The sequence below is a fragment of the Propithecus coquereli genome, unplaced genomic scaffold (genome assembly GCF_000956105.1).
Source record: "Propithecus coquereli isolate 6110/MARCELLA unplaced genomic scaffold, Pcoq_1.0 Scaffold7, whole genome shotgun sequence".
Lineage (NCBI taxonomy): Eukaryota > Metazoa > Chordata > Mammalia > Primates > Indriidae > Propithecus > Propithecus coquereli.
Genome location: NW_012153062.1, coordinates 6,465,555 through 6,487,381, shown reverse-complemented (window position 1 = coordinate 6,487,381; position 21,827 = coordinate 6,465,555). Strand labels below are relative to the sequence as shown.

Genomic DNA, 21,827 nt, shown 5'->3' with positions numbered 1-21,827 from the left:
ATTTACTTCACCCCTAAATACTCCATATACAGATGATCTTAATTTTGAGGACTAGGAGAAAAATATATATCATATCTTTACTTTTGCCTACAAATATTTTGCTTAACATATTTAGTGACTTGAACACTCAGAAAATATAAAAAATTGATCAGGTTATCACTTGCAAAAGCTCAAATACAATTATTCTATCATTCCATAGAAAAACCTAGAAACATGTTTTTGCCCTTTTTATTCAATTTTTTCCATAGCCAGTTATTCTGCAATAATCTTCAAAAACACGTTTTTCTTATTGTTATGGTGATAACATTGTAGCTAGATGACTTTTATAGCATTATTTAGGAGAAATCTTATTTAAAAATATTAGTTAAAATTATTTACTCATATCCTCAAATATAACTTTTACCATTGTCTTTAAATAAATTCCAGATATTTGTAATAACAATACTTTTGAAAAACATGCTAGCTGTATAAAACAGAGATATCAAGAAACCATTTAATAGGGTAGATATTTTCGTGCACATCTCAACACATTAATTAATTTTATTGGAATGGATCCTATACCCTCATTAAAGGGTGTCTCACTGCCAGTTGGAGGGCTACTGGAAAACCATTAAGATCTAAATGTACCAAATTTAAACTGTCCTAGTGATAATTTTCAGAAACATCAAGAGACAGCTATGATATGCAATCAAAGAAAAACAAAAAAAGAACTCTTATGTCATTCCAAGCATGAAAAATACTGAATTTTAAAATTTAAAATAATGAAAAGGTCTTAAAAATGTCTGTCCTCCCCAGTTTTTTTGAGCATCATGAATGCTTTTTTATGACAAAACTTTCAATAAGAACTCCTTGTCAAAGGGCATTATTAGTCTACTGGTCAGAGTTTTAGCATTCTTATCTTTGCAAGAGGTGAATTTTCACATTTGTAGAAAGAATCCTAGTTGTTCTCTGATCAACCTAAACATTTTATTTGCATGAGCATATTTTATGATTTGATTTTATGAATACTCTAAAGTTTCAACAAGGAGCAGATAATTTTCACATTTTCTCTAAATGCTGGTTCCTATTTCTTATGCTTAGCAGCTGACAACATAAAAATGCGAAGAACACCTGGGGAATTAATTGCATTGGGGTGATTCTCAAGCCTGTGACTAGGCTCAACAATAAAATATTATTTCAAAGAAGTGTCAGAGTATTGGAACATGCTTATGATATAGTGAGTGGAAAAAAATCAGGTTTCAAAATCACATATATGGTATGTTCCCAATTCTGTAATCCCAGCACTTTGGGAGGCTAAGGCTGGAGGATTGCTTCAGACCAGGAGTTCGAGACCAGCCTGGGCAACATATCAAGACCTCATCTCTATAAAAAAATTAAAAAATTAGCCAGATGTTGTAGTGTGCACCTGTAGTCCTAGCTACTGGGAGGCTGAGGCAGGAGGATCACTTGAGCCCAGGAGTTTGAGGTTGTAGTGAGCTATGATCATGTCACTGCACCCCAGGCTGAGTGACAGAGTGAGACTCTGTCTCTAAAAAAATAAAAAGAGAGAGAAAGTCACTAACAAACTTTAGAAACTGCAAGGAAATAAAATGTCAAGGGTGGTTATCTGAAAATGTCAAGAGTGGTGAGATTATGGATGATTTTTATTTTTCTTCTCTATTATACAAATTTTCTATAAAGAATAAGTATTACTTTTTTAATCAGAAAAAATTATGTATTTGTATATATGTGTTTAATGTACATATTTTAAAATTTATCTCTAGGATCTAGAAGTCTCTTGATTGCTTTAAAAATTTTTTACTGTGAAATATATAGAATTGTTTAAAATATATAAATATAGCTTGGATTATAATTATAAAGCAAATACCTATGTAACTATCACTTGGGTTAAAATATAGAATTTTCTAGTACTTTCACTGACCCCTATCTTCTCCTCCCCAGTAAAGGTTTAATTAATATGTTCCTGACTTCTATGATAATCATTTATGTGCTTTTATAAGTAGTTTAATCACTCATCGTGTATTGCTAAAATGTAGAGTTTGATGGTGATTGCTCTTGAACTTTATGTAAATAGAAGCACACACAATATATATTCTATTTTGACTTGAAGCCTTCTGTCAGCATTATATTGTGAGAGTCATCCACGCTGATGCATATAGCCAGTTTGTTTCTTTTCTTTTTTCTTCTTTTTTTTGAAGAAAAAAAGTTTGTCGTACATTTGTGACTAGGGATGGGGTCATCTAAAGGACCGACTGGGTTGGATGTGCAGATGGTTTCTTCAGTCACATGGCCAACCCCTCAGCTGGTGGCTGGAACGGCTTTATGTGAGATAAAGCTTTTTTGAGATAAAGTCTCACTCTGTTGCCTGAGCTAGAGTGCAGTGGGGTGATCGTTGCTCAAAGCAACCTCAAACTCCTGGGCTCAAAGTGATCCTCCTGCTTCAGCCTCCCGAGTAGCTAAGACTATAGGTTCATGTCACCATGTTCATTTTCTTTACTGTAGATTAATATTCCACTGATTTTTCAGTAGGCAATCTTTTTAGTTTTATACACAACCAATATAAAAATATAAAAATGTATACCTCTCTCTTCAAGCTCTGTCAAAAAAAAATAATAAACATAATATGAAGTTGCATTCTGTGCCAGTTACCCCGTGAAACACTCTGTGTATCCCATATATTCCCTATAAAGTTCCTAAAAATCATGGACTTACAAGGTTTGAAAGAGACTGTGAACATAGACAAGGGCTGTCTGGAAAGCATCCAGCCATTGTTAATATAATGAGAACGGTTACATGGCTGGATACTTTCGGGCAGCCCTCATACAGTTCAACCACATGCTGATGTGGTATTAGGCTTAAAATGATTAAACAGTTTTGGCTCTAAGTCAGCTGTGCCAGGAGGAAATCTAAAGGCTTTACACAGGAAGTGTCATAGACATGACCTGGGGTGGGTACAATTTTAGTTCTTAGCCAATCAGGAAGTAAGTGACTTTTCTTGGCAAAAGCGAAAGACTATAATCCTTCTCTTTGCTGCTGTTTTAGTGGAAACAGGACAGGCACATGTTAGAAAGAGCTTCAAGGCCAAGAAAACAGATAAAAGCCATCCCGAGGGTCATAAAAGAAGGCATACAAATGGCTTTTAAAGAACGAGTAGACAGCCTACATTTTACAGAGCATATGGGAGGAAGGTATAGCTTCCATTATCAATCTACATAAAAGTAATATTAGCATTTGCAACTGCAGCTGAAAAGAACTCAATCATAGGGTTCTTCAACATACCAATGCAGAAGGAAACGGTTAAGAAAACCAAGTGTTCTGATTTTCTATTGCTGTATAACAAACCATCCCAAAACTTAAAAGCCTTAAAACAACAATCTACCTATCTCTCATGATTCTGAGGGATGGATGGACTCAGCCTGGCAGTCCTTAAATCTTTAAGTTTGTCATGCATTTGTGACTAGGGATGGGGTCATCTAAAGGACCGACTGGGTTGGATGTGCAGATGGTTTCTTCAATCACATGGCCAAACCCTCAGCTGGTGGCTGGAACGGCTTTATGTGGCTAGCTGGACTTGGTCAGAGCACAGTTGTGTCAAGGCAGTAAGACTTCTTACATGATAGCTGACTTTTCAGGAAGCAAGTGTACCTACACAGCAAGATGGGAGCTGCATTATTTCTGCCGCATTCTTTTGGTTACACAGGGCCAGCACAGAATGAATGTAGAAGGACTACCAGGAGGCGTGGTTCACTGAAGGGTCATCTGTGGAGACCAGCTGTCACTCTAGGAGTGGAGCAGCACAGCAGGGTTTTGGGGTAAGGAGAAAAGCAATGTGGTCATCCCAGCCAGAATAGAGACAATTTTCTTGGCCATTCTGATTAAGGGTTCTTCCTTCCCACTTAGTAGAGAAGAACTAGAAGTTGCTATTAGAATCCATTAATAGTATTTGTAGTTGTATATATTTATGCTTAAGTTGACTGAATATAATTTTCATTCCATATCATGGGCTTAATAACTATCAATAAATCTTTTGCTTATGTACACAGAGACCCAAGTTAAAGACTCCTTGAGATGTGGTTATAACAGGATTCATGTTACCTTATTTTAGTTAAGATTCTGGCTTTTCCTCTTGCCAGGCACGGTGGCTCATGCCTGTAATCCTAACACTTTGGGAGGCTGAGGCAGGAGGATCATTTGAGGCCAGGAGTTGGAGACCAGCCTGAGCAAAAGTGAGATCCCATCTCTACAAAAAGTAGAAAGATTAGCTGGGCATGGTGGCATGTACCTGTAGTCTCAGCTACCTGGGAGGCTGAGACAGGAGGATCACTCGAGCCCCGGAGTTTGAGGTTGCAGTGAGCTATAATGACACACTGCACTCTAGCCCAGGCAACAGAGCAAGACCCTGTCTGGGAAAAAAAAAAAAAAAGATTCTGGCACTAGATTGGGTAAATCAGATATCCATTTTCCCCTTTTAATAGGCTTAAAATACTATCCTGGATCTAGACTTTATAAAAACATACAATAGCCACATGCAAATTTTTTTCCTTGACCCTATATAGGAAGAGAGGATACATGCAAAATTTCGGTGGGAATTCTAATTGGCACTTAAATTCACTAATGATTCAATTACTAAAAATAAAGTTTAGCTGTGTTTTATCTAAACTTAGCGGTTAAAATGCACAGTCCTTTTATACTTCAGATTCAAAAGCATATTTAAGGGCAAAACTTATTTGGAGTAGTTTCTTCTAAGCTTAAATAACCTAATTAGTACAACAATTTTAAACACAGCTTAGACTTTTGGAGTATCCAGAAGCCAGTTGATTAAAATTTAGATAAAACTTGATTATTGTAAAGGGTTTTTAAAAATAAATTAACTTTAATTGTCAATATTCTGTGAGATTGATGAAGGAGGCAGCGGGGTTCCAAAGCTTCCTTTCTCAGCCTTTAATTATGTCACTTCTAGATATGTGGTGATTAAACATTGAAACCTAATCTCCCTTTGATATATAAGAAAAGCAGATGTGTATGTCCAAACACTGGGGTGGCCAGGGAAAGGCTGGAGGAGATTGTTCACCTCAGTGCATCAGCATTCTGCCTTAGTATCACTGAAAGGATTGTGGTTGCTCAGGGAATACTGACCCAAGGATACTGTTCATACAACCTGAAAGTTGGTGAGGAGATGCTATTCCCACTGGTTGGTACCCTGACATAGATTTCCAGGAGCCCTAGAATGGAACAACTTTTCTTTCACACAAAAAAACAACAGGTTGGAAAGTGTCCATCCAATCTAACTGCCATGCCTGAAAGTAAGCCCTTAATTTGTTAAGCAATTAAAACATAAGTGGCATATAAAATAACCACATCACAGCTATAATAGAAGAGTATTCAGTGAACGAAGTTTCTATTTTTTAAATCAAAGTACTTTAATACCAGATAACAGTACATGCCCAGTAAAGAATATATGAATAACAAAGAATTATATTAAAAATGGTAAATAACCTAGTTTAATATATTCCTTTGCTAGTTGTTTTCCATGTATGTGCATATATAAAATACATTATTTTTTGGCCAGGCGTGGTGGCTCACGCCTGTAATCCTAGCACTCTGGGAGGCCGAGGCGGGTGGATTGTTTGAGCTCAGGAGTTTGACACCAGCCTGAGCAAGAGCGAGACTCCGTCTCTACTAAAAATAGAAAGAAATTAATTGGACAACTAAAAATATATAGAAAAAATTAGCCAGGCACGGTGGCGCATGCCTGTAGTCCCAGCTACTCGGGAGGCTGAGGCAGGAGGATCGCTTGAGCCCAGGAGTTTGAGGTTGCTGTGAGCTAGGCTGACGCCACGGCACTCTAGCCCAGGAAACACAGTGAGACTCTGTCTCAAAAAAAAAAAAAAAAAAATACATTATCTTTTAAGAAAAATAAAGTTGGAATCATATGATAAATATAACTTTTTTTTTCACTTAACATAAACATGTTCCTGTGCCATTAAGTAGTCTTGAGGTTTTTTAAAAATTTGATATTTAAATAGATACACAATATTTTACAGTATGGATATGTCATAATTTATTTAACCCTATCTCTGTTGTTGGACATTTTTATTATTTCCAATATTGTGCTATAATAATAGTAATAGCAAATAACAATATCCATAAAATATTAGTAGTAGTAGTGCTACTCTGTACCAGGAACTGTTATAGGCACTTCTGAGGTATTAATTTACTTAATCCTCATAAAAACTCTATGAGCTGGTATGGTAAATTAGTCACGGGTTGGAAAACTATGGCCCACAAACCAAATCCAGTCTGCCACTTGGTTTTGTAAATACTGTTTTATTGTTACACAGTCACCCCATTGATATGTCATCTAAGGCTGCTTTCATGCTATAATGGCAGAGTTGAGTGGTTGCAGCAGAGACTGTATGACCAGCAAAGCCAAAAATCTTTATTATCTGGCTCTTTACAGAAATAGTTTGCTGACCCATGGATTGTTCAGCAAATACTCATTCCCTCCCCCTGCCTCACCTTCCCTGCCTCACTGATGTTGGGCTCAGCCATGTGACTTGCTTTGGTCAATGTTTGGTAGTAAATGTGATGCAAAGGAAAGTATGCAATTGGACTTGCCCTCTTCCACTTCAGACACTGCCAGCAGTAGAACAAGTCCCTGGTAGCTTATTGATCCCTCTCTTATGAGTAAGTGACACTATATCCCACCTGAACCAAATTGATGTTCTGGAGCCAAGCCCAGCCTAGAACAGCTGAACTCCAGCTGACCTGTAGAACTGTGAGTGAGAAATAAACGTTTATTGTATGTCACTAAGTTTTTTGGGAAATTTGTTATGCAGCATTGCTGTGGTAACTAACTGATACTGGAGGGGACTGCTATTTTCCCCTAACAAGAACCACATGAATAGGGGACTATTCCTCATTTTACAGATGGAAAAACTGAGAAACACACAGAGGTTAAGCAAGGCCATACTAGTCATTACAAGGAGAACCAGGATTTGAATTGGGGCAACCTGGCTTCAGAGTCTGAACTTGTTCTACTCTACTGCCTACTGTATTAAATACATAAAAATTTCCTTGAGGTTTGTTTTTTTTTCTAAAAACAATCTAGTATAGAACACTGTTCTTTTTTCCCCATCACCTCAAACATTTATCATTTCTTTGTATTGGAAACATTCAAAATCCTCTCTTTTAGCCATTTGAAAATATACAATAAATTGTTAATATAGTCACACTATAGTGCCATAGAACACTAGAGCTTATTCTCCCTATCTAGCTGTACTTTTGTAGCTATTAACCAACTTTTGTCTATGCTCCTCTTCCTCTTATCCTTCCCCACCTCTAGTAACCACTATTCTACTTTCTGCTTGTATGAGATCAACTTTTTTAGGTTCCACATATGACTGAGATCATGTGGTTTTATCTTTCTGTGCCTGATTTATTTCACTTAGCATAATGTCCTCAAAGCAAATGTTGGTGTGAATGACAGAATTTCATTCTTTTTTATGGCTAAATGGTGTATTCCATTGTGTATATACACCATATTTTCCTTATCCATTCATCTGTTGATAGACACGTAGGTTGATTGTGTATCTTGGCTATTGTGAACAGTGCTGCAGTAAACATGGGAGTGCAGACATCTCTTCCACACACTGATTTCCTTTCCTTTGGATATATACCCAGTAGTGGGATTGCTGGATCTTGTTGTAGTTCTATTTTTAGTTTTTTGAATAACTTCCATATTGTTTTCTATAATGGCTGTAGTAACTTACATTCCCACCAACAGTAAATAAGAGTTTCCTTTTCTCCACATCCTCCGCAGCATTTGTTATTTTTTGTGTTTTTTTTTTTGAGACAGAGTCTCACTCTTTTTGCCCTGGCTAGAGTGAGTGCCGTGGCGTCATCCTAGCTCACAGCAACCTCAAACTCCTGGGCTCAAGCGATCCTCCTGCCTCAGCCTCCCGAGTAGCTGGGACTACAGGCATGCGCCACCATGCCCGGCTAATTTTTTCTATATATTTTTAGTTGTCCAATTAATTTCTTTGTAATTTTAGTAGAGACGGGGTCTCGCTCTTGCTCAGGCTGGTTTCGAACTCCTGAGCTCAAACAATCCGCCTGCCTCGGCCTCCCAGAGAGCTAGGATTACAGGCGTGAGCCACCGCGCCCGGCCTGTTTTTTGTGTTTTTAATAACAGCCATTCTGACTAGGCTGAGATGATACAACATTGTGGTTTTGATTTGCAATTTCCCTGATAATTACTGATGTTAATAATTTTTTCATATACCTGTCGGCCATTTGTATTTCTTCTTTTGAGAGATGTTTATTCAGCTCATTGCTCCCTACCTTTTTTTTTTTTTTTTGAGATAGAGTCTTGCTCTGCCATCCAGGCTAGAGTGCAGAGTCAGCCTAGTTCACCTTAACCTCAAACTCCTGGGCTCAAGCGATTCTCCTGCCTCAGCCTCCCAAGTAGCTGGAACTACAGGCAGGTACCACCACGTCCAGCTAATTTTTCTATTTTTTGTAGAGGTGGGGTCTTGCTCAGGCTAACTCCTGGGCTCAAGCGATCCTCTCACCTCCGCCTCCCAGAGTGCTAGGATTACAGGTGTGAGCCACTGTGCTCAGCCTCATTTGCCCATTTTTTAATCGGATTTTTTGTTGTTGTTGTTGTTGTTTGTTTGCATTCCTTGTATATTCTGGATATTAATCCCTTGTTGGATGAATAGTTTGACAATGTCTCCCATTTTTCAGGCTGTTTCTTTACTCTGTTGACTGCTTCCTTTGCTGTACATAAGCTTTTCCATTTGTCTATTTTTGGTTTTGTTGCCTGTGCTTTTGAGGTCTTCTTTATACAACTTTTGCCCAGACCAATGTCCTGAAGCATTTCCCCTGTTTCCTTGTAGCAGTTTCACAGTTTCAGGTCTTACATTTAAGTCTGTAATCCATTTTTAGTTGATTTCTGAATATGGTGAAAAATAGGGGTCTAGTTTCATTTTTCTCCATACAGATATCCAGTTTTCCCAGCACGATTTATTGAAGAGACTACCCCTTCCCCAACGAATGTTCTTGGTGTCTCTGTCAAAAATCAGTTGGCTGTAAATATGTGGATTTCTGTGTTCTCTATTCTGTTCCATTGGTCTATGTGTCTGATTTTCTGCTGGTACCATGCTGTTTTGGTTACTATAACTTTGCAGCATATTTTGAAGTCTGGTAATATGATGTCTCCAGCTTTATTATTTTTGCTCAGGATTGCTCTGGCTATTCAGGAGGTCTTTTGTGGTTCAGACTCTGTGATGCCAGGTGCAATGGTAGCAAGTACCCCAAAATGGTGGAATATGGCTGTTGTTTGGGTCCTGGGGGGAAGGGAACAGCAAAGCAATGACTCCACTTCCCAAGGAGAGGAGTATCTCAGCAGCTCAGACTCTAGGGGGCTAGTTCAGGGTAGTCCCCTAGGGAAGCAGGGGACTAGAGCAGTTTCTAGGGCAGGATGTCTCAACTCAACCACTGCTCTGTTTGGGATGCACCACTGCTTGGCTTGGCCAGGGTACTAATTCCCCAAGAGGTGTGTGCACTTCAGCTCAGGTCTGGAGGGTGCTAGATTGCTCTGGGCAGCCAAGGCACTGTTTCCTGTGATGCAGGGTGCTGCTTCAACTTAGGCACTGGGGAGGCCTGAGTGGCCTAGATACTGTTTTCCCAAGAGACAGGGTACTGCCTCAGCTCTGGCCCAAGGTGCAGGAGAGGGGATAGGTGGAGTGGCTCCACTTCTGCTTAGCCCCACAGGGAAGGGTTTTAAATCTGCTCAAAGTTTGGACTGGGGATGTTGGGCCATTGGGCTGGGATGGTTCAGCGGCTTAGCCTCAGGGATAAAGGAGAGCCATGGCTACTCACCCCCTGAGCAAGAAACTCCAGCCATAGTTCCAGTTCCAAGATGGCATATCACAACAGCCATGCGGGCCACAGAGGGCAGGGCACAGCGTCGGCTCCTTCTCTGAGAGCAGCATGGCTATGCAGACTCCAGGCAGCTCCCTCAGCTGGGCTTAGTGCCTGTGAGGACTTCCAGAAACCCCAGTGCTGAGGTCTGTAGGTATCCAAGGTGTCACTGGGGTTGCTGGGATGCTCATGTTTACCTTATTACTGAAGGGAGAAGTTCCTCCTGGTTCCCAACTGGGGGACAGGGTGGTGAAGGCCTGGTGTTTCCTTCTGTTCCTCATGTGGCCATCCCAAGTTTCTGTGCTCACCCAGGTTTCTGTTTCTCCTCTGACTGAGTCCAGTGCTCTTCCTCGGTTGCTTTCATTACAATGCAGTTCATTTGTTCTGGCCATCTTTGTGAAGGAAGGGGCATAGGGGCTTCTAGGTGGCCATCTTGCTAAGGTCACCTGGAGTAGGCCTGAGTTTTTGATTATTTCTTCAGGAGATATTTCAGTAAATGAAATTTCTAGGTCAAAGTTTATGCAGTTTTTTTTTTTTTTTTTTGAGACAGAGTCTCACTGTGTTGCCCCGGCTAGAGTGCCGTGGCGTCAGCCTAGCTCACAGCAACCTCAAACTCCTGGGCTCAAGCGATCCTTCTGCCTCAGCCTCCCGAGTAGCTGGGACTACAGGCATGCGCCACCATGCCCGGCTAATTTTTTCTATATATTTTTAGTTGTCCGACTAATTTCTTTCTATTTTTAGTAGAGACGGGGTCTCGCTCTTGCTCAGGCTGGTTTCGAACTCCTGAGCTCAAACAATCCGCCCGCCTCGGCCTCCCAGAGTGCTAGGATTACAGGCGTGAGCCACCGCGCCCGGCCTTATGCAGTTTTAAAAGGTTTGCGATACATATTGTTATACTGCTTTCCAAAAAGCTTGTAACAATTAACATTTACTGCATTTCCAAATGCACTTATTTTACCTTTTCCAGCATCCAATTCTATAGGCAATCACAGTTTTTCATTTCTTTAATAGTGGCCTTGACTTTTTTTTAATAAGCTCTCTGAATCTTTAGCACTAGCTGTGGCAAAAGTCCAGGTATACCTAGACCCGTGGGTCATTCGAAAGAGCTGATGAATGACCACCTCAGGACTTCAAACACAAGGAATTTCAGGAATGTACCTCGGAAATTTATTTCAAAATTATTATAGGAAGAAAAAGAGCTAGTCACATTTCAAAGTACTACCAAGGTATAGATGACCTAGGTCAAACTCAGGTATTTTAAGAGATACCAAGGTTGAATTCTTTGGGTCTAACTTAGAATAATTAAAACACAGCGGAATCTAAGATGGACCTTCAGGTTATGTGGGTCCAAGGAATGAGAAATATGACCTTAAACTGACCATATACAGTCTCTCAGAGAACAGAGAGGTTACAATAGCATTTCTTCTGGGAGTAAACATCACCAAAATCTAACTATCCTCTTTTCAGTTTGATAGTGAAATGTTGATAGCTGCAGCAGTTTTAAGAATAGACTAAAAATCTGTTTGGAATGTTAAAACCTTATTTTGCAAATCATGCAAACCATATGGCCATTTCTAATTTTGTAATTTTTCAGATAGGTGTTAATCCAAAATTGTCTTCCCATTTCTCTCACAAATTCCAAAGAAAGCTAAAAACAAAACCTATAGAAAATGTTTCAGAGACAAATGACAGCTGTTTTGATCACAGAAATTTTTTTTTTTTTTTTGAGACAGAGTCTCACTGTGTTGCCGGGCTAGAGTGCCATGCGTCATCCTAGCTCACAGCAACCTCAAACTCCTGGGCTCAAGCGATCCTCCTGTCTCAGCCTCCTAAGTAGCTGGGACTACAGGCATGCGCCACCATGCCCGGCTAATTTTTTCTATATATTTTTAGTTGTCCGACTAATTTCTTTCTATTTTTAGTAGAGACGGGGTCTCGCTCTTGCTCAGGCTGGTTTCGAACTCCTGAGCTCAAACAATCCGCCCGCCTCGGCCTCCCAGAAAGCTAGGATTACAGGCCTGAGCCACCGCGCCCGGCCAGAAATTTTTATTTGAAAGAAAAGGAGGTGACTTATAAAGAAAATGCACTGAGACTATTTCTAAAGGAAAATGTTTTTGCTGTGGCATTGCAGGGAGTTGAGGTACCTTCCACACTGGTAGTTATTTACAGCAACACAAGTACTTAGAAAAATAATAGGCTTCACCTTTGCCATATGGGAAAATGCTGAAAAATAATTACTCAAAAATCCTCATGAAAATATACTGATAGAATTACCTATGGTGCTTAAAGAACGGATATACTGTAAATTATGTTTGAAGTGACTGTTGCTGCAAATCTCTTAAATATTCATCATAAACCTAATAAGCAAAAGACACCAATGGATTTTTAAAATGACACCAAAGACCGAACTTGTCTGACCCTATTTTAAATGGAAGTTTCTCTTCCACCACCATTTTTAAAGATTGCTAGTGCTAGCTATGTGGATCATAATAGGGCCTTCTCTGCTAGGAAATACTAAATCAGAGATTAACTCTTAGATAGGTGAGTGTTAGCTAGCATAGAAGCACGGGTTGTTAAGAACTAGAAGAGGCCTTGAGATCACATTGTTGGAATAATTTTATAACTGAGGCTCCATATTGTTTAGGATTTGTCAAATATCACCCAGTTAGCAAGTTATGTCACCTTGGGCAAGTTACTAAACTTCCTTGAGCTTTAGTGTCTTCATCTATAAAACGTAGATGTTGTAAAATTTAAATAAAATCATGAACAACAAAATATATACCTTAAAATTCCTATTCATATAAGTATGATAATGCATACAATGTTAATACAGTGACACATATAGTGGGGGATATATACTCGAAAAAAATTTCTAATACAGATGCAACATGAAAAAAGTGTGGAGATGAGTAAAAAAAGGCATAGTATGTGGGACCTGGTAGTATTCATTTCTGCTAAGTAACTGTGAAATCTAGCACTCTTGTTCTTTTCGCTATACCGTGGGTCTCCACTGAGAATCTAGCAACCCAAAACCAGACTCACTGTTAATGAAGAAGGGCTGAGCTACCTATATGAAAGCCTAAGTTGCCTCTTGTTCTTAAAGATGGTCCCTCTGAATTAGAACTGAATCCAGTGTGGACCATTATAAGCAAGCTCACATTTTGGCTGCCTCTACCATACTTACCCTGTAAATAAACAAAAGAGGTCAGTGTCCAGGTTAAGTTCCTTAAATGTTTAATATTCAAGTGAATGAGAAAATAATTTAAAATTTCTAATCTATATTTTAAATCGCTAGGAGTTGCAAGGTATGTTTTAAACAAATTAATTGGGAAAGTAATAGAGAAAAGGAAAGATGCTGGCATAGTGCAGTCCATAATGCCAAGTAAAAATCATATAGTTTAACAAAACAAGATTGATAAAGTTAATCACTACATGCCACAGGTCCTATATTTTAGAATAGCTTTACTTCAACACTACCAATAAATTATTTTTAAGGTTTGGAGCATCTTTTTGTGTTTTATTTTGGGGTGTTAATTTAAGAAATTAAAACATTAAAAAAATTAAATCAGATCAGTGGTTGCTTTGGTGGGTGACTGACTGGGAAGGGTCACAAGAAATTTCTAGGGAGATGGAAATGCTCTGTGTCTTAATGTGGGGAGGCATACATTAGTGAATGCATTTGTCAAAGCTGATCAAACTGTACAACTTAAAATCTAGATATTTCACTGTATATAAATTATACCTCAATAAGCAAATTTTAAAAATAAATATATCAAATACTGAAATAATATTAGGTTAAAAATATCTAAATATTAAATATTAAAAAATGAAAAACATTTTCAAAAAATTAAATATTTTAAAAAATATTTAAGATATTAAAAATACTGAAAAATGTCTATCTCTTGTAGAGTTAAGAAAGAAGGGTCACTTAGGATGCTACTGCACTAGGGTTTTGGCAGTGAGGAATGGAGGGGAAAGAGCAGGGTCTGGAAGACAGGAGGGAGAATGAATAGGATTTGTTATTAAGTGGACATGGAAGTGACAGGGACACATCCAGTTTCTCCCAAGTTTCTGGCTTAACGAACTGGATGAACTGCAGTGCCATTTCCCAAAACAGGGAACACTGGAGGACAAAAACACTGGGGGAGGGATGAGCTCTCCCATGAATTCAGTTTGAACATGTTGAGACTGAAGTGTCTGTGAGTCATGCAAATGATATTTCGGAGGCAGCTGTATGTACAGATCCATGGTGGAGAGAACAGGTCAGACCTGGAGGCAGAGGTTTGGAAATCAAAAAGGAAAGTAATCAGAAACCATAGAAGCAACTGCCATCACTTAGGAAAAAGTTTAGAGTGAGAAAAGGGTTTAGGACTGAGCTCTGAGGATCATCACTGTTTAACAGCTGAGTAGGAAAAGAAGAGCTGATAAAGGAGAGCATGGAGGATTGGACGGGGTGGAAGAAACCCAGAACGCAACACAGAAATCATGGCAAGCATTTCAAGAAGCAGAAAGTAGTCAATGGTGTCAAAAGCTGGAGGCTGAAAAGTATCCACTGGATTCATTGACACGGAAGTCACTGCTGACCCTGACAAGAGCTACTTCACAGGAGAGAAGGCAGACTGGAGAAGCCTGAAGAGTAGGCAGTGTGAAAATTAGGACAATCAGGCAGACACCTCTTAAGAGAAGTTTGACTATGAAGGGGAGGAAAGACATGGGGCATTAGGGAGCTCAAGGCAGAGGTTTTTTAAAGCTAAGAGAAACTAGCACATATTTAAATGCTGACAGGGAGAAGTCCATACAAAGAGATAGGCTGAAGAAAGTGAGGTATTGACAGATAAACACCACAAGGTTCCTGAGAGGTTGGCAGGGGAGGGATCCAGAGAAGAGATAAAGGGGCTAGACTCAGACTCAAGGACGGACACCGCCTCCCCTGTACCTAGAGGAAGAAGGAAGGGTGTACGTATGGATTTCCGAGGGTGGGGAAATGGGATAGTTTCTATCAGATAATTTCTATTTTCTCTAGAAATAGTCTTTGAGAATAAAGGGAAAGAGAAATCTAAAGCAGAAAAATTACTGTAACCTAGAATGATTTTCCCATTTAATTTTAAATTATAAAACATTGTAAAATACAGAAAAAAAGTCCATATAGAAAATTAGCAGAAATAATATAAAAGACAGCCCTATACCCACCACTAAATGCAAACCGATGTCAACAGTTTGCCATATTAATTTAAAACTCTTTTCTAAGAAGAAATAAAATGTTACAGCCAGACCCAAAGCCTCTCTCCTTACATTCCTCAGTTTTCCCTCATCCTCAGAGAAAAATATTATCTGAGGATGATATACATTAAATCATAGTGTATCATTCCCATGTATATGTTTGTATTTTTACTACATAAAGTACCGCTGTGAAAATACATAACACTATGTGCTTTGTGCTATGAGGCACAAACATAATAAAAGCTGTATACCAGGCCAGGCGCGGTGGCTCACGCCTGTAATCCTAGCACTCTGGGAGGCCGAGGCGGGTGGATCGCTCACGGTCAGGAGTTCGAGACCAGCCTGAGCAACAGCGAGACCCCGTCTCTACTAAAAATAGAAAGAAATTATTTGGACAACCAAAAATCTATATAGAAAAAATTAGCTGGGCATGGTGGCACATGTCTGTAGTCCCAGCTACTCGGAAGGCTGAGGCAGTAGGATTGCTTGAGCCCAGGAGTTTGAGGTTGCTGTGAGCCAGCCTGACGCCACAGCACTCTAGTCCGGGCAACAGAGCGAGACTCTGTCTCAAAAAAAAATAAAAAAATAAAAGCTGTATACCAAAGTGAGGTGCCCAGCAAATACACACAGTAAAAGCCAAATGGGCGGGGCTGGTTCTCTGCTGCCACTCCCGAGTCAGCTGGGGTCAAGGGGTGGGAGGATTTGAAGAAGTTTCTTTGGAGAGATTACTGTTCTACTGTGATTACTCAAGGAAGGCCTGGCATGATCCTTCCTGGCCTCAAGCCTAGAGAGAGTGGCTTTCATAGGACAATTCACTAGCTCTATGTGGATACCCATGAGTTTGAGAAGCAGTTGGACTGGACTCTGACATAAACCCAAATAATCCCCAAGTGAAGATGTTCTGATTATTGGCTCGAGGTGCAGAGCCGAGAGAGGGTCACCCAGACATCAACAAGCTGTAACCTAAGCATCCCAAAAGGTAGAATAGAATTTCTTTGCATCTGCTTTTCAATAACAGCAATCATTTTAAATGACTTGACTACTAGGGTTTAGGGGGTAAAAAAAGGATGGACCGATTACTTTAGTTGGAACTTCATTTACAAAAATAAAAGAATTAAATGAATAGACTGATTATTTTCAAAGCTTATAAAATGCTTCAGCATTCTTCACCCTAGCAGAGCATTCCCTTTACACAGTCTATGTAACTAAAGCAGGAATCTTTGCCTTTGTATCAAATTAATCATGAGTGGTCAGGCAGGCAAAATATTAATAGTTAAGAGATGGTGCAGGGCTCCTTCAACATGAAAAAGAACTAAAGGCAAGCTCTTTTCTGTTCAAAGTTCTTGTTGATTCCGAGCAAGCACAGACTCAGTTTAGTCAAACATTCTTTCTTCAACACGTGGATGTTTGGAAAATTTTATCAGTACTTTGCTTTTAAAGTTCTCACCTAACCACAAATCTCCTATGCACAAAGGAATTTAAAGGGTTCTTAGTTACTCACCATAACAATTATGATTCACTGTTCATAATTAATTGGTCTCTTGAATCAATCAGCTGATATAATTCTTTAAATGTAGGTTGCTAAGACTCAGCCCCAGGCCTACTGAATCAGAACCCTTAGGGATGAAGTCTGGAAATGTGCATCTTAAAAGCTCCTGAGGTTTTTCATGTTAAATTTAGAGGAAAAGGGTTATGGACAAAAGCTTAATAATAAAAACCTCTTAGAGAACACCTGTGTAGTTTACCAAAACGAGAGTCTACTGAACAACTACTTTACCAGCAATAGTACCAGGGCTAGAGTGAATTATTCAAGGTCCCTTCCATTCCAAGATTTCATTCAATAAGAAATAATTTATTAATAATAATGTGCTATTTTTCTTAAAAATTTGAACCCAATAATTTCTACAGAAATGTGAATTTTATCTCAATAAAATTGTTTTAAAAATTATCACAATCAATATTTATTCATTTATTTGTTTATTAATTTATTGAGACAGGGTCTCACTCTGTTCTTGGGGCTGGAGTACAGTGGTGTCATCATAAGCTCACTGCAACCTCAAATTCCTGGGCTCAAGTGATCCTCCTGCCTCAGCATCCCAAAATGCTAGGATTACAGGCATGAGCCACTGTGCTTGGCCTGATCCATCTTTAGTTATTAAATATATGAATAAATAAACCAATCAGTACCACTTTCTAATTTTTCTTAACAATTTATGAGAATGGAATCTACAATCTCCCCCAGGAGGCCATTCCAGTATCATTTGCCCTGAGAATGTTCATTTTCATAACTTTCTAGGGTAGAGGTTTCCTTTTTTCCTAGGGTATAATTATTTTGGCCAATGAGAGAAAGAAAAAAGGGGCTCAGATTCTAGAGTCTTTCCTTCTTTTCACTGTAAAATTTCAACAATAATCTGAATTAACTGACAATATGAAACTCTTTTTAAGTTTTTCTAATTTTATTTACCGAAAAAAGATTCAATAAAATTTAAAATTTGCCCATAACTCCAATACACTAGAACAACAGCTGTTTTCATTAGTCATTTTCCTTTCCAGTTGTCCACATGCAATTCATTCCATAAACAGCTGTAATCAGTGTATATAAATTTTGTATTCTTTTTCTCTTTATACTGTAAACATTCTATGTTATTAACATAGTTTTTATAATAATCATTTTCAGTGTTGTAATAATATTCCATTCAGTTGATGTATCATTATTTATCTAACTTTTCCCCTATATTGACTTCAAAGTTTTCTTTCCCCAATTTTTCCATATGTAGACAAAGCTGTATAAAGATTTTTAGATTTTTCTTCTTTTGAATTATTTCCTTATGTTGTTTCCCAGAAGAATTTCCAGGTCAGACAGTATGAACATTTTTATGGCTCTTGCTTTCCAAACTATTATGCAAAATAGTTTTTCAAAAACTGTATTGGTAGTGGCAGGGATAGGGGTGTGTGTGTAGCTATAAATAGATAGGTTAATTTAACAGACCTGAAATGGTACTAAAGGCTCTATTATTGAATTTCATCTTTACTTTTTAATTATAAAAATAGCAAATGCTCATTGTCAAACAATTTATAAAGTATACAAATAGAAAATGAAAGATTCCCCTACCCTTCCGGAGTATTGATTAAAACACATCTTCTTCTAAGTTTGAGTTTATGTAAGTGTGAAATGTATTTAATGATCAAAGGTTCCCCACAGAAACCCTCAGGGCCTGCCAAAACCCCACGCTAGCTCCTTGGAAGGGAAGAATACCCAAGCAGTGGGCTGTGGGAATGTGAGGAGTACTGGGGCAAGGAGATGTTGGGTCAATACATTCTGCAAGGAAAAGGGCAGAGGCTGTAGTGTATTTTTGACGGTAAAGAGATGAAAGGAGAGGCTAAAATAGTCCCAGAATAGTCTGGATTGAGTGACTTGACAGAAACATGGCACCCATTTTATATGAATAATAAACGATCTCCAAGGCAAGTTGACTATCTAAAAGTACAAAAAAAATTAGTAGAAAATAATTTAACTAAAGGCTTAACATAGGCTCATGTCCTTAGTAGGCAATAAGAAAATATATTTATTATAAAGAAAAAACAAATGTGTCTCCTGCTGATACTACAAAGCTCAAAGATGATTACTTGTTATTCTAGGTAGGAGGTCATTTCTTTACTATAAATCACAAAACATTAAAAAGTTTCTAATTTATAAGTACATTCCTCAATTTTGCATTTTTCCATGCTCAGCTAGCTCTAATGAAAGGTGTTTTTCTTAAAAGCCAAAAATCGAGTTGTCTCTTCCTAACCATTCCTATAACCCTGTATCAAGACTGTGCTTATACATCACCTTTATAATTTTAGTTTGTACTAGTCTGTAAATTGCTTGGGTATATTCTGTATCCTCAACAAGACTAGGGATTCTCTAGGGAGAATCTTCTTTTTCTTTCTTATCCACCCATACAACAAACACTAAAATGTAGCTAGATGACCACAGAACCTTGTAATAAATGGAATATATGGCTTCACATTTGGATTATGAATATCGCCAGCTATATTGAAGACCCTACCAAACTAAAAGTTGAACAAACATAAAAGATCTTAGTGCTTAAAATATTGCCTATTACCCCAGCTTCATCTCTCACCACCACCTCCACCCTCATTCTACTGAACTTTACGATGGAGAAATAACAAAGTACTTGTTTCTGGAACACACGGTGCTATTACACATCTCTATGCCTTTGCATATGTTCTTTTTGCTCTGGGACCTGAGCATCCGGAGTATCTTTTCACCCTTTGTAATTCACTCAGAAGTCACCTCCTCCAGGATACCCCATGCCCACCCTAAGGATTCTATCATGCTTTCCTCTGTGCTAGCTCTGTATCTGGAACACACTTCTGTTGTTGCACTGAGTATACTGTGCTGTAATCAACCTCTTTATGTTTATTTATTCCATTAGACGGAACTCCAGGCTCAGTAAAAATTTATTTAGACAAGAGAGAATGAGAGAAAAGAATGGAGAAACGGAGGGAGGGAGACCCAAGGTAGTTTCTGGGACCTCTTCTGAGCAGGAACCGTGTGTGTCTTATTCACCTCCATATATCAAAGGGGTAGGGCACTACTTAGGATACACAGGCACTCATCAAATGTTTGATAAACTGATTTCCCATAAATATTAAAGAAAAAAAATGAACCACCTTGGCATGAAATTCTTATCAAAGAGAAAACTGCCATTAATCAAAACAGTGTATTAGTTGAGCCCAATCTATTGTGGTACACACAAGCACATCAGCTTGAAATTACAGAACCTATTAATTGCCAAGAACTAAGTTAGACACTCATAATTCAAAGATGCATGAGACATGATTCTTTCCCTCAAAGAGCTCATAGTTTAGATGGCAAATTGGGTAAGTAAAAGATAATTACCATATAATCTGATAAATACTGTATCCAGGACATGTTCAGAGTACCATAGTACAAAGAAGAGATGTATATCATCTAGCTGGAGGTGATGGTGGGGGTGGGGAAAGGAATTTTGGAAAGACTTCATGGAGGAGATGGTCCCTGAACTCAAATCTTGGATGATTAAGACATGTTTTTTTGGTTTTTGTTTTTTTGAGACAGGGTCTTGCTGTGTTGCCCAGGCTGGAGTGCAGTGATGTCATCACATCTCACTGCAGCCTTAAACTCCTGGGCTTGAGTGATCCTCCTGCCTCAGCCTCCCAAAGTGCTGAGATTACAGACATGAGCTACCCCGCCTGGCTGATTAAGCATGTTTTAACATGTTTGGTTAATGAGTTAGTCCATGAAGGGAATTACCTGTTCTACGGCTCAAGTATCCTCCTAAAAAAGAATTCACCTAAGAGAAAATGAATCCTAACACATAAGCTAGGGTAAAGACAATGGGCTGGTTTGGAGAGACAGGGCAATGCTTTTGCTTGAACTAGACCAGCTGAAGAACCAAATAGAAGAACTGGGTCTGAGAGAACATTACATATGAGAGCATGAGGGTGGCAGAAGATTTTACTATAGCAGCCAGAGTATAAGCAGAAGGAAAGGGGTGTGGGACATGGTGGCTGAGAGGAAAACATTCATGGAGCACAGGATGAGGGAAATGGCCACCCACATGGTGGCACAGAGAACTGTATTTGAAGGCAGATTTGAGCTATCCCGGAGGACCCCTGAACTATTTGGGGAAGAGTCTGGAGGAAGCCAGAGGGTCCCACAATTGGGAGGCTAACAAAGAGTCAGAGAAATATTACTTGCTGCTGTTACTGACCTTTTAGTATTATTTTTTTACACCCCGGATTGCTTTGTCCTCGATTGCATAAGAAAAGTATAAGACACTATTCTAGCCCTCAAAGAGTTTATAATTGAGTTGAGAAAGCAATTGTGTGTTTTAGTTCTCAAGTGCTATGGAAACACAATCAGGATGGACAAATTTTGAAAGACTTCCCAGAAAAGGAAAACACTGGAAATAGAACACAAAGATGAGAATATCAGACAAAATCTAGAGGATATATATAGAAAATATAAAAAAAAAAAAACTTGATGGGCCAGGCTAGGTGGCTCACGCCTGTAATCCTAGCACTCTGGGAGGCTGAGGTGGGAGGATCGCTTGAGGTCAGGAGTTCGAGACCAGCCTGAGCAAGAGCAAGATCCCGTCTCTACTGAAAATAGAAATTAGCTGGACAACTAAAAATATACAGAAAAAATTAGCCGGGCATGGTGGCGCATGCCTGTAGTTCCAGCTACTCGGGAGGCTGAGGCAGGAGGATCGCTTGAGCCCAGGAGTTTGAGGTTGCTGTGAGCTAGGCTGACGCCACGGCACTCTAGATAGCCCAGGCAACAGAGCAAGACTCTGCCTCCAACAAAACAAACCAAACCAAAAAAAACTTGATGTAAAATAAGGTGGCATATATAGGCTTACTAACTTGAGAGGAGAGTTTGGTGGTAGGGAGTAAGAGCTAAGACAATTTGCTACATTCTAAGAGCCCTTGAGGACAACAGGAGAGTGGGCCCCGAGGAACCAGACTCAGTGGGAGAGTGGCGGTGAGGCAGTCTCAGTCAGGATGTCTCAGGAGTGAAACGTCTGGAGAAAGACCAGTTCCTCAGGGCTGGGCAGAAGATAAGAACTGGATCCAAAGTGAACGGTCTGCAAGATTGTGACAGCTGAGGAAATCAAGAGGGGAGTCTC

The 21,827-nt window shown here is 39.1% G+C and overlaps 1 protein-coding gene across 1 annotated transcript in view; it reads right to left on the bottom strand.

Annotated features, from left to right (window-relative positions):
* Positions 1 to 21,827, bottom strand: part of FAM69A (family with sequence similarity 69, member A) — a 93,129-nt gene that overhangs the window by 30,540 nt on the left and 40,762 nt on the right. The window lies entirely within an intron of this gene.